This window comes from Puntigrus tetrazona, chromosome 13 (genome assembly GCF_018831695.1).
Source record: "Puntigrus tetrazona isolate hp1 chromosome 13, ASM1883169v1, whole genome shotgun sequence".
Taxonomy (NCBI): Eukaryota; Metazoa; Chordata; class Actinopteri; order Cypriniformes; family Cyprinidae; genus Puntigrus; species Puntigrus tetrazona.
Window position 1 is genome coordinate 17,685,557 of NC_056711.1, and position 11,908 is coordinate 17,697,464.

The following is an 11,908-nucleotide window of genomic DNA, read 5'->3' on the forward strand; positions in this document are numbered from 1 at the left end:
TCAGACTGCAAGCAGAGCTTTGGGAAACAACAACAGACACAGTCCTAGGAAATGCTGCTCTTTCTCAATATCCTGCGTTCAATCAAACAGAACTTTCCCCGAGAGTGAGAGCGGAGAGGGCGGTGGAGGTGGTTGACTGCTTCTCTCACTGACATACTCCATCACAACTTCTCAACTTTGCATACACACACACACACACACACACACTTACAAACAAGCCTGCTCTGCTTCTATATATAGCAGGTGTATCAGCATCATCCACTGAATAGTCCAGAAAACAACAGGGGAATGGAAAAATGAAACTGACATTTAGACCCTCATCTGCACAGAATAACAGTAAAGTTACATGATGATTCTTCACATACTGAGATGCTCGTGCTACTTCAGTTATCTCCGTATTTCCATCCATGCTAAAAAAACACGTCGAAACATTTTAGCATTGTAGTAGACTGCTTTTTCAAATAGTAAGGCTAAGTATAAACATGTTATTGTTTTGGGGGTTTTTTACCTTCGCTTGAGCATTATATCGATTCTTCAAATTCCAAGGTCAATATTTCACTCTTTGCAGAGTTTTCTGAGTCTATAGCCCCATGACAAAAGAAACTTCTGTGATGAATGTGACGTGCGCAGCAAAATAACAGCAAGAAAACTAGCCTTTCTAGAGAACTTTTCTTGCAAAATGTCTGCCCAAAAACAATGTAAACACTCTAAGTCTGATTCATGAATGAGGCTACTAATGAACCTGTTCTTTTAGTGAGCAATAAAATGCAGTGTGTGTGTATATATATATACACACACACACACTATATTATCAAAAGTATTCTCTCCCATCCAAATAATCGGAATCAGGTGTTTCACAGGTGTATAAAATCAAGCACCTAGGCATGCAGGCTGTTTTAACAAACATTTGTGAAATAATTCCAGTGTGGAACTGTGATACGATGTTAAATTTCCTCGCTCCTAAATATTCCACAGTCAACTGTCAGCTGTATTATAAGAACATGGAAGCGTTTGGGAACGACAGCAACTCAGTGGTAGGCCATGTAAACTGACGGAGCGGGGTCAGTGGATGTTGAGGCGCATAGTGCAAAGAGGTCGCCAACTTTCTGCAGAATCAATCACTACAGACCTCCAAACTTCATGTGGCTTCAGATTAGCTCAAGAATATTGCACATGCAATGGTTTCCAAGGCAGAGCAGCTGCATCCAAGCAATGCATCATCAAGTTCAATGGAAAGCGTCAGATGCAGTGGTAAAAAATACATATATATACACACATACACATATACATATATACACATACACATATACATATATACACACATATATATATATATATATATATATATATATATATATATATATATATATATATATATACACATATATATATATATATATATATATACATATATATATATATATATATATATATATATATACACATATATATATACACATATATATACACATATATATATATATATATATATATATATACATATATATATATATATATATATATATATATATATACACATATACATATATACATATACATATATATATATGCCTATGTATGTATATGTGCTTCAAGTGTGATATATGTACAGTTTTAAATAGCTAGTCTCCTCACAGCTCCTTGTAAAATCTAATTTGCTATCCCTTGCTGCAAAAATATTACAAAAAAAACGATAAACTTAAAGGTCTGGCGACCCCTAAGAGCCCTGACACTGATCAAACATGCAGATCTCCTCAGGTATTCGCCAGACGAGTATTTCACATCCAGCTTCGGTGTGATCCCTCAACACATAATCTGAATGTATTTCCTGTGATCTTCCGTAACACAGAGGAATGAGAGAGAGAGAAGTCACGCTCCGGCCGCCCCAGCTGTTAGCTTTCATTTCCTCCCCTCACTGTCCCCTTCCCTCCCCGCATCTCTTCATCTGCTGCACGCCGCTGACAGGCCTGAAATGAGAGCTGAAATCAATTCACATGAAGGTCCAAACGAAAGCTGGATGTGTAACAGCCATCCTGTTATCTCTGTGCCGCATTCTAAACACTACAGACGACTTCCCAGACAGAGATTGAGCCAATAATCCAATTACTAACATAATGTCCTTCAATGCAGCATATATTATATCACAATCATTACTACTTAAGACCTTAACAATATGGTTGTTTACATAAAAGCTGGACAAATGCACTTGCGGGAAGCAAATCGGTGTCATCTTTTCATTATATATTGACAGGAAGACTCAAAATGGTGAGAAGGAGGAATGGGATCTAGGAATGTCTTGAGCCAGATTTAAACACATAACTCCCATACAACTTTCTTTGTGGAAATATGACTGCCTATTTATCTATCTATCTATCTATCTATCTATCTATCTAGCTAGCTAGCTAGCTAGCTAGCTAGAATGGCAGCATCAACTGAAATGTGCACAGTTAACAATAAACATGCACTTTTAGACGAAGTAAGGAACATTCCTACATCACATGATCATAAGAAATCTCAATTACAATGTTAGAAAGTGAGAAACAGAGGGAATAAAACAGAAAGAGGACGGAAAACCAACATTCCTTCATTTTGTGCCCCAGCAAGATTAGAGGCACAACTTAATACAACTCAATCAAATAAATATTTTCAACCTGACAAAATTCTATATTTATGATGTTAATTGATGGACTAGAGTGGTGTGGATTATTGTAAAGTTTTTATCAGCTGTTTTGCGCCATTGGTGAGCAAGTGATGGGCAGAAACTTAAACTTCAAGTGTCAAAGAAAAGGGTATGAAAACTTATGCATACGCTCATGCTCTGTCATTATCGGTGGTATGAACACTTCAGTAAGGCACTGTATACATACACACCCTATTCTTTTGTACTTGAGTTTTCAGCAATTAGCAATTCTATAAATTATTTGCGCATTAACGAGAGACGGAGAAATAATGCCATTACGAACTCTTATGTATCTGTTGGTAATGTAATCCAGGAAACAGCATGCTCAGTAAAGCTTTACGATAACCCATGCGTAGAATCAGGTCCGTGCGCACATGAGGGCTGAATGAGGTCAGGAGGGGTCTTGTTGGGAGATTTCCAGCGGGCGGTTTTCCATACTGCAGCGACAAATATCACATGTGTCAATGTGAACAGGCACACTGACTTTGACAGTGACGGATCAATAATGATCAGAGGTTTTCACTGAAGTGTAATGGATGAGGCACGCATGCATGAATCAGTTTGCAGGCCTCATTTATGCAGACATTTACTGCGTGATATATCCGCCAAGCGTATTAAAGCTCCCATATGTAACTCATCTCGCATTGTTTGTGCTATTGTCAAGTGCAGGAGAGATGTACTATCGCTGTTATTCTATGCAATAAAAGTCATGATTTGTGCCTGGATGATAGAATAGGCACAAAAAAGCTAGCAACCATTCAGATCACTCTAATAGCCACTAACTAAATAATCAGCAACACTATAGCAAACGCATAGAAACATCCCGGAAACCACCTACAACACCATAAAACCATCATGGGAGTGACTGTAAAAAAATAAAACAAAAAAAGCAGTAAAAATAATCCTTTTTTTTTCATTATTACAAAAAATTATTTATAGTTAATTTATTATTAATTAAATTAATATAGGGTCAATGGAATATGTAGTTATTAGTGCAAATGAGCAAATAATAATAATTAAGATACTTTTTCTGTTGTTTTTCTTTTTTTTTTCACTATGACCTTCCAATCTGTCATCATGCCAATAAAACACACTAAATTGAAAACTGAAAATGAATGGAAGGAGAGGGGGGATTAAAGAAAGAAGATGTTTGAGAGCGCTCACGGATCTTTAAGCACCGCTGTGTGGTCGTAGGTGGGCACTGAACCACCTTTATCTCTCCACCAATCAGATGTGAGCGGCTACAGGCAGAGACGGAGTCCCTCTGGGCTGAGGAGCTCTCGCTCGCTCTCTCTCTCTCTCTCCATCGGTCTGCCATCAGATGAGTCTGTTAGTTTTCCTGCTGGTTCACTCGCAGCGGCTGATTGATATTCCAAAGCCGTTCGCTCCGAACGCACCAAACACTAAAGCTCTCCATGACACCAGTGCCCTCTCAGCTCACGAACAACAGAAAGCAGATAGACACCGGAAAAGACCCCCTGTCAGAGAGAGAGAGAGACGGAGAGAGAGAGAGAGAGAACTCTGTCAAAGAAAACAATCTTCTCCACTTTGGTTTGTTTTAAGAGTCCAGGGGACAGAAAAATCAATAAGAGAAGCCATCGAGACACGGAGAGAGAGAGAGAGGAAGATGAGAAAACAGGGAGAGAGGGAGGAAAAGACAGAGGGGGCGAGACAGGAGAAATTAAAATGTTGAAATTCACTGCAAACCCTATTATCATGGACATCATGAGAACAGAGCCGGCTGCACACAATTACTTGACGGACACACCATCTTAACATTTTGCAGAGCTACTCTATTTTATTTTCAGATATCACATTACCATTAAAAGGTCTGGAGTCGGTAAGACTTGTTTCTTATACTCTCATTCAGCGGGGATGCATTAAATTGATCAAAAGTGGCAGTAGATATATTTTCATAGTTGTAGACTGTATTTTTGATCAAGTAAATGCAGCTTCTGTTAGTAGAAGAGACTTCTTTTTTTTTTTTTATTAAAAGTACATCCTTTTATTCATGAAAATATTTGTTTTGGGAGTTTCAAACAACAGGTAAAAAAATATATATAATTTTCATATAATATGCATTTATTTTTACCTTATTTGTTCAACGACTCCCAATAGGTTTGTTCAAGATTAATTTTTCCAAACCAGTCAATTTCGTTTAAAGCGGTGTTCGTGAACTTTTAACGCTCCAAAAGCGGCACCTAGTGGCAAACAATGAATTTGCATTTTCATTCAGACCAACGCGGAAAAAAACGACAACTAATATGCAAATGCCTCATGTTGGCTTCAACAAAAAACGGCTTGGGACTCATTTTAAAAATGACTCATTTCAACGATTCAGAGTCGACTGGGTCTTTTGAGGGACAATCATTTTATACACGGCGCACTTTCAGATTCAAAACTGCGCATGATGTTTTCATCTCAGCTGCGTTACACACTGAATGAAAAGTAATTTGCAAAAAATCCATAACAGGGTCACTTTAAAAAGAATTATTTACTGACCCCTCAGTAGTGTATGTGTGAAGTGACTGCTGTGAATATTGTTCAGCGTAAATTAAAATAAACCTCTGCTACCCTACAGCTAGCCGTGGTCTGCTTAATTAATTCAATTTTAGTTTTTAACCTCACGCTAAATGTTTAACAGCCTACATACCGGATTTGCGAGAGATCGACAGGTTCAAGGTTGCAATCTTTTGTTTAGGCCACATACTAGAAGCAATTAAACTACATGTTCACGGGCAGCCTGTGAAATAATCCAATCCCTTACCCACTCTTTCAGTACTTCTGCTGTTTTCTGTGCTCTCTCTGGAGATTTCTATGCCGTATTTTGAAAGAGATCTTTTCTCTGGCAGTCTATTATTGTGATCTGATCTAATTCAGTTTGACCCAGATGTTTTTGGCCGTTGTTCATGTCGGTCAGGCGTTCTCTTCCTGCTCCTGTTGAAAAGCTGCAAAGTGGACCAAACTAGACTAGCAAGACTATAAAAGGTAACATTGGGTCTGATTAAAAAAAAAAAAAAAAAAAAAAAAACACGACCAGAATTGAAGTAGCACTTAAAATCATTATTATATTAATTATTGCAGTCTAGCCAACTATTGACACAACTGTACGTGTTTTACTTTGAAATAACAGTTTCAAAGTCACGCTTATTACTGATAATAAGACAAACGCCACTAGAAAGCGTAATGGCTAAAGCTAACGCCTCGGGTCTGGCGGTAAGTGGGAAAGGAGACCAAAGGCTGTTTTTTTCAATGGACGTCAATGGAGAAGAGGCATTAGCTTTATAAAGGAAAAAAGGGATCTTATAAATGAATCGACAACCTATTTTCTAATCTTCAACATGTTTTACACCAAAAAATACTTTGGGATTTGACTATTTTTAGAGTTTAGCATGGGAAAAATAAATATATTTTAAAAGAGAAGTCATTGTAGTTCAGCTTACGCCATTTCCCATTCATTCCTATGGTATCCGTAAAGAGTGATTGAGTGTTGTATAACTCTGAATGAAATCTATGAGGTCCATGCTGTAATGTGATTGGTTGTTAAGGGACACGTGAACCAAGTTAGCCTTTACGCTTTCTCTAATAGTGCATATATATAAGTAGATTCCTCATTAGCACTATACGTCAGCCGCCTGCCATATTTACCATAGTAAATATTCGAAAGATGCCACAATCCTGCACAGCACAGTATGGTGAATGACATCAAGTGGAGAGTTTCAAGATGGCGGACGAGTGATTGTGGGGGTCAATATGTCTATGATACAGACCCTCACATCTCCCTATATTAAGAAAACCTCTGATACAGCAATGCACTGTAACATTCATCTATCAGAATCACATTTCTATTTTATAATTACCCTTTTTTCCATTTTCCAATCCTGATTTGATGTTGACCAGGAACACTATGAGCTATTTTAGGGTGCTGATGTGTCAGACAAACCGTTAAATACCCCCTCAACATATTGACCACGCGTGAGGCGGTTAACGGTGCTGAAATTACAGGATTACAACTATTCGCTGCATTCAATAAACAGAAATCTATGTTAATGAAGAGCAAATGTCACTCTGAATCAACACCTCTTATTAACAGAGCAAAACCACCACATATAGGCTATAGCATATCAGCAATCTGTATCGCATTTGACTTTTTTTTAACATAATTAACCGTGATCATCTTTAAATTAAGCATATTAATGAGTGAAATGAATTTTCTGTTTTAAACCAACTCCGCCAGGGCTGTATTAGAAATGGAATACTAATATACCTCACTACTACTAACAGTATATATTATTCCTCGCTCAATATTTAACAGTTGCGTGCCATGTCAGCAGCAATGGCGTCCAGTTACTGCACCACTAAACAGTTATTTATTAAACCAGGCTTAATGCTTTTACATTCGTTAGTTTGTATAAATTAGGACATGGCTTGCATCGTGCACGTACACTGATTTCTGTAAAACACTGTCATTTCAGAATAAAAGTGGACAAAGACGGTAACATAATGTAACTTTACATGCTGTAGGTTGCAATAGTATGGCAGCAGTATGCTATTCCAAACGTAGATAAGCAATCAGGAAAACAAAATTAGTATTGTGCAATCTGACTCATAAACGGACGATTTGGGTTAAACCTACAGTCTGGTTATTTTATTATTTAAAAAAATATTTTATTTATATATATATATATATAAATAAATAAAAATATAAAATAATATTTTTATATATTTTATAATTTTATAATTATAATTTTTTATAATTTTATAATTATTTTATATATTATATTATTATATATATAAAATATGAAAAATATAAAATATAATATTATATAATATATATATTTTTGTTATATAATAAATATTTTATTGTATCACAGTTATTTTAAAATCTGAAAATAAAAATATTAAAACTTCTGAACTCAAAGTGAAGTACAAGACAGCACTAAAGGTCGTGTGTGTCGGGTCACCATATCTCACTGACACGACTCGTCTTTGAGCACCAAACACTCATCATTCCTTTATCCAGCTGAACTTCTCTCTTCACTACTATTGTTCATCTGAGATGAATCCCTTCACTTATCTGTTTTATCCCTTCCAGCACCGATGTGTCATTAAATATTTATCCATTTTATTGGTTTATCTCTGAGCTGTCCACGAGTAATCCTCGGCAGCCAGTGGAAAGGGCAAGATAGAAGCGGATAAAGAGAGAGAGCTCAGATGATAATAGGGAGAAGAACAGAGAGACTTGCAAAAGGCCTCCTCACGGCATCTCTAAAGTGGCGGTTTTTGAGCTGTTCAATACAATGACTCAGAAAGCTCAGCCCAGCGTCACACACCTTGCCGAGAACCACAAAGCTTTGCTGTAGAATACAGGAACCGGTTCCCTTTTAATAATTCTAGATAGAAAAACGTTCTTTTTAATTGGTTTGTCATTTACACTAATGCTTAACGTTTATCATTTCTGTGTTAAATGAACGCCGTTCCTTTGAACGTCCTTGTCATCCAAAAAAAATACATAAAATATAAAACATAACTGTTTTTGAACATTAACGACAATAATAATAATAGTGTCTGAGCAGCTTTTATGACGCTGAAGACCAGAGGAATAACGCTGAAAAATTCAGCTTCGAATCACAGGAATAAATTACTTCCAAAAACGTCTCAATAAATGTCAAAAAACGTTTGAAATTGTAATAATATTTCTATTATAAATATATGCATCCTTGGGGCATAAATTACTTACTTTAAAAACATTAAACTCTTACCAACCCCAAATTTATGAATGGCTGTGCACGAAAAAACTGAGTATGAAAGAAATGGAGACATTACCCCCGGTTTCACAGACAAGGCTTAAACTAAACCTAGACTAAAAGCTATAAGCCTGAGCTGCAGTGATTGGCCTTAAAATATATCAGTGCATCTGTTTTGTCTCAAGATGCACACTAAAATATTTGTTTAACGTCTTAATTTGACTTATGACCTAATTCTGGTTTAGTCTAAGCCCCGTCTTTGAAAAGACTCCACAGTGCAGCCCATAAAGACTAATTCATTTTCATTTTTCATCGTTACGTATATTTGCCACTGTCCTTCAAACCACTAAGTCCAACTCATTTGTCAGCAAGATATATAAAAATATAATAAAAATACTTGTTATATAGCCTAATAAGCACAGATCAGAATAAGTACACGCCGTTCAATTTTTAACACATGCTAAGTGATGATGAAACAATGTTTCTCCCCTGTATTTGGACTTTCTGTCTTCACAAAAGTTGCTTGAATCGTTATAATGCACATCGCAGAATAAGTGGCAGGAGTGATATTGAATGCACGCAAAGAGCAGAAGATGAAGAGAGACGCGGGAGAGGTCACTGTCGACGCTAAAAGCCTGAGATTGATCTTTCGCGTGAGACTCGGAGTGAACAAATTGTGTATTAACAAGAGATGTAATTTCAGCCCGACTCTTAGAGATAATGAACGCAAATCGCATCAGACACCCCGCAGTCTCTCCTCCCTCATCCTCTGCGCCCGATATCTGACTAATATGACAGTAAATAAGGACGTCCACTGCCGGCCGTCTTAATTTGATTAGAAAAACATTCTCTTGCGCGCGTGAGGCGCGCGCTCGCTCCATTAATCCAGTGGTAATTTGCTTTCGCTTGCTATCAGCCAGAACAAATCGTTCTGTCTCGGGAAAACATTTGCGAGAAGTGCAAGAGAAACATGAGGCTAATTTGGGGTTTGACTGGATTACAAGTGGACAAATCCGCCTGGCAATACAATATCCTATCAAGATAAGACACAGAATCAGCTGATCCACTCCGTCGCAATACTACGAAACTATAGAACACCTGAGACGTGTCACTCGTACGGTTTTGATGCAACGCTTAAAATGGACGCTCGATCACAAGAAGCCACGCCTTCTAAATGATATAGCCAATCGCTGATCTGTGAAGTCAGCGCATCGCCGAATCTAGAAGTTCCGGTTGCCCAAAAAGAGGTCAGCGTTCTGAGACATGCGCGTGCGCACTGGCTGATCTCGCCTGAGAAATACGGTTTTTATAACGCCATTTGAGCAAAAGGAATAACCATTACTGCACAGTCGTTGCCATATTTCGTTGGTGATTGCAAACAGTTTGGGAGAATTTGATGTTTCCCGATACAAACAGATAGGAGCTGCACTTGGATGCCCGAGAGGCATTTTAAAGATGGCCGGCGAGTCACGTGACTTTTCTGCTTCAAAGCTCTCCGATCGACTTTGATCAAACTTTGCTCCTAAAACGTGACACACACTGCATGAATTTCGGCTATAGCAGACAGAAAGTGTAATATCCTAATTCATAAGAGAGGTTTAGAGGGAGATTTTTGTTTATGTATTTATTTTATGTATCCCAGTGGCAATTTTAAGAAAAAAAGTCTTGAGGGAAAAGGTCTGTTGTTTTACTCACCATGAAATTATGACCAAAATTATTTCTGCAGTTTTATCCAAAAAGCTGTGAGACAAGCTAACGTATAAAACAAAATGGCAGCCGTTCATCAAATCCCCACTAAAGTTTGCACTTTTGATTTCTGGATTGAACTGATGTTGATTTTATCAAGTGATGTCACTTCCTGGATGATGTCATTAAGAAAGTGGCTGATGTTAAATTTTTATTGTTTTATGTTGTTTAAAAAAAAGAAGATAGAGACATCTGGATTTGGATAAATTACAGTAAAAAAAAAAGCTTGTTTTTCCATGTTAAAATATACTAAATGAATTTGTAATTTTGTCATTTGTAATTTTGCAAACTGTACAAATGTATATATATATATATATATATATATATATATATATATATATATATATATATATATATATATATATATATTTATATAATATATAACACACAGAAAATATTTGTAGTTCTGTCAAACAATTAATTACAATCGCATACAAAATGCGTCTGTACTGTGTATATTAAGCATACATAAATATACACACACATGAATGTTTATATTTAAGAAAAAAATATATTCAACATATTTACATAAAATATAGATCATATAAATATATAATCATGTAAATTTCTCAAAACATGTACTGTATGTGTGTATACACACACATACATGCACACACACACACACACACACACACACGTGTGTATAACACATGATCACACCGAGTACAAGCTCCAAGTTATTTGTTTAGTAAATGTTGAATTCTGCACAGTATGCAGCGCCTTCGTTTGAACATTTCAGCACAGTAAGCCACATATTTATCAAAAGTCTCTGTTTATGAGGAATATTTTGTCTCCATTTATTTGATTGATCTGCCCATCTGCCTTTGGAGTGGCTGCCAGTGCTGCAGTGGCCCTGTTTGAATCTCAGCACACCGGCTGGCCGCGCTGCGTCTGAAGGTGCTATTTGATTAGAGATTCCTGTCTTTGCTGACACAGAGCTGTGAGACTGATGTCTGAGAAGATTCAACACTCATCATCCGCTTACCTTACATCCATCACAACACAACTGACAACTGCTAGCCATTTTCCATGTACACACTACAGACTCTAGTCATCATTTTGTATTCCATATATATATATATATATATATATATATATATATATATATATATATATATATATATATATATATATATATATATGTGTGTGTGTCAACAAATAATCATATCAGAAAGTTGTGTGTATATGTGTGTATATATGTGGGTATATATATTATGTGTATTAAAAACAATCATGCATGTATATATTAAAATATTTGTGTATCACGTGCATGTATATATTAAATATATTTGTGTATAATATACAAGACAAATATATAAATGTATATACTTGCAAATATTATATATATAAATAAATATCTACAGTAAACACACATACATTATGTAAAAGAAAACTTTTTGGATGTGATTAATCATTGGCCTCAACTACCACACACACACACACACACATATATATATTTTTTTTGTTTTTGTTTTTAAGGCCAACATATTTTGGGGAATTTTGGTACTTTGAAAAATACATTTATATTAATTTAAAATTAAATAAAAATAATTAAAATGTTGATTTTTACCGTCATATTAAAAAACTGGCATTAATTTAATTATATACGACTGAAAAAGGCATACAGACATTTAATGCATTGAAAAATAGATGCTCTTCATGTTGTAGGCTAATTTAATTTGCCAGATAAGGATTTATCAAACAGGGTGAATTTAGTATAAAACATTTTCAGAGT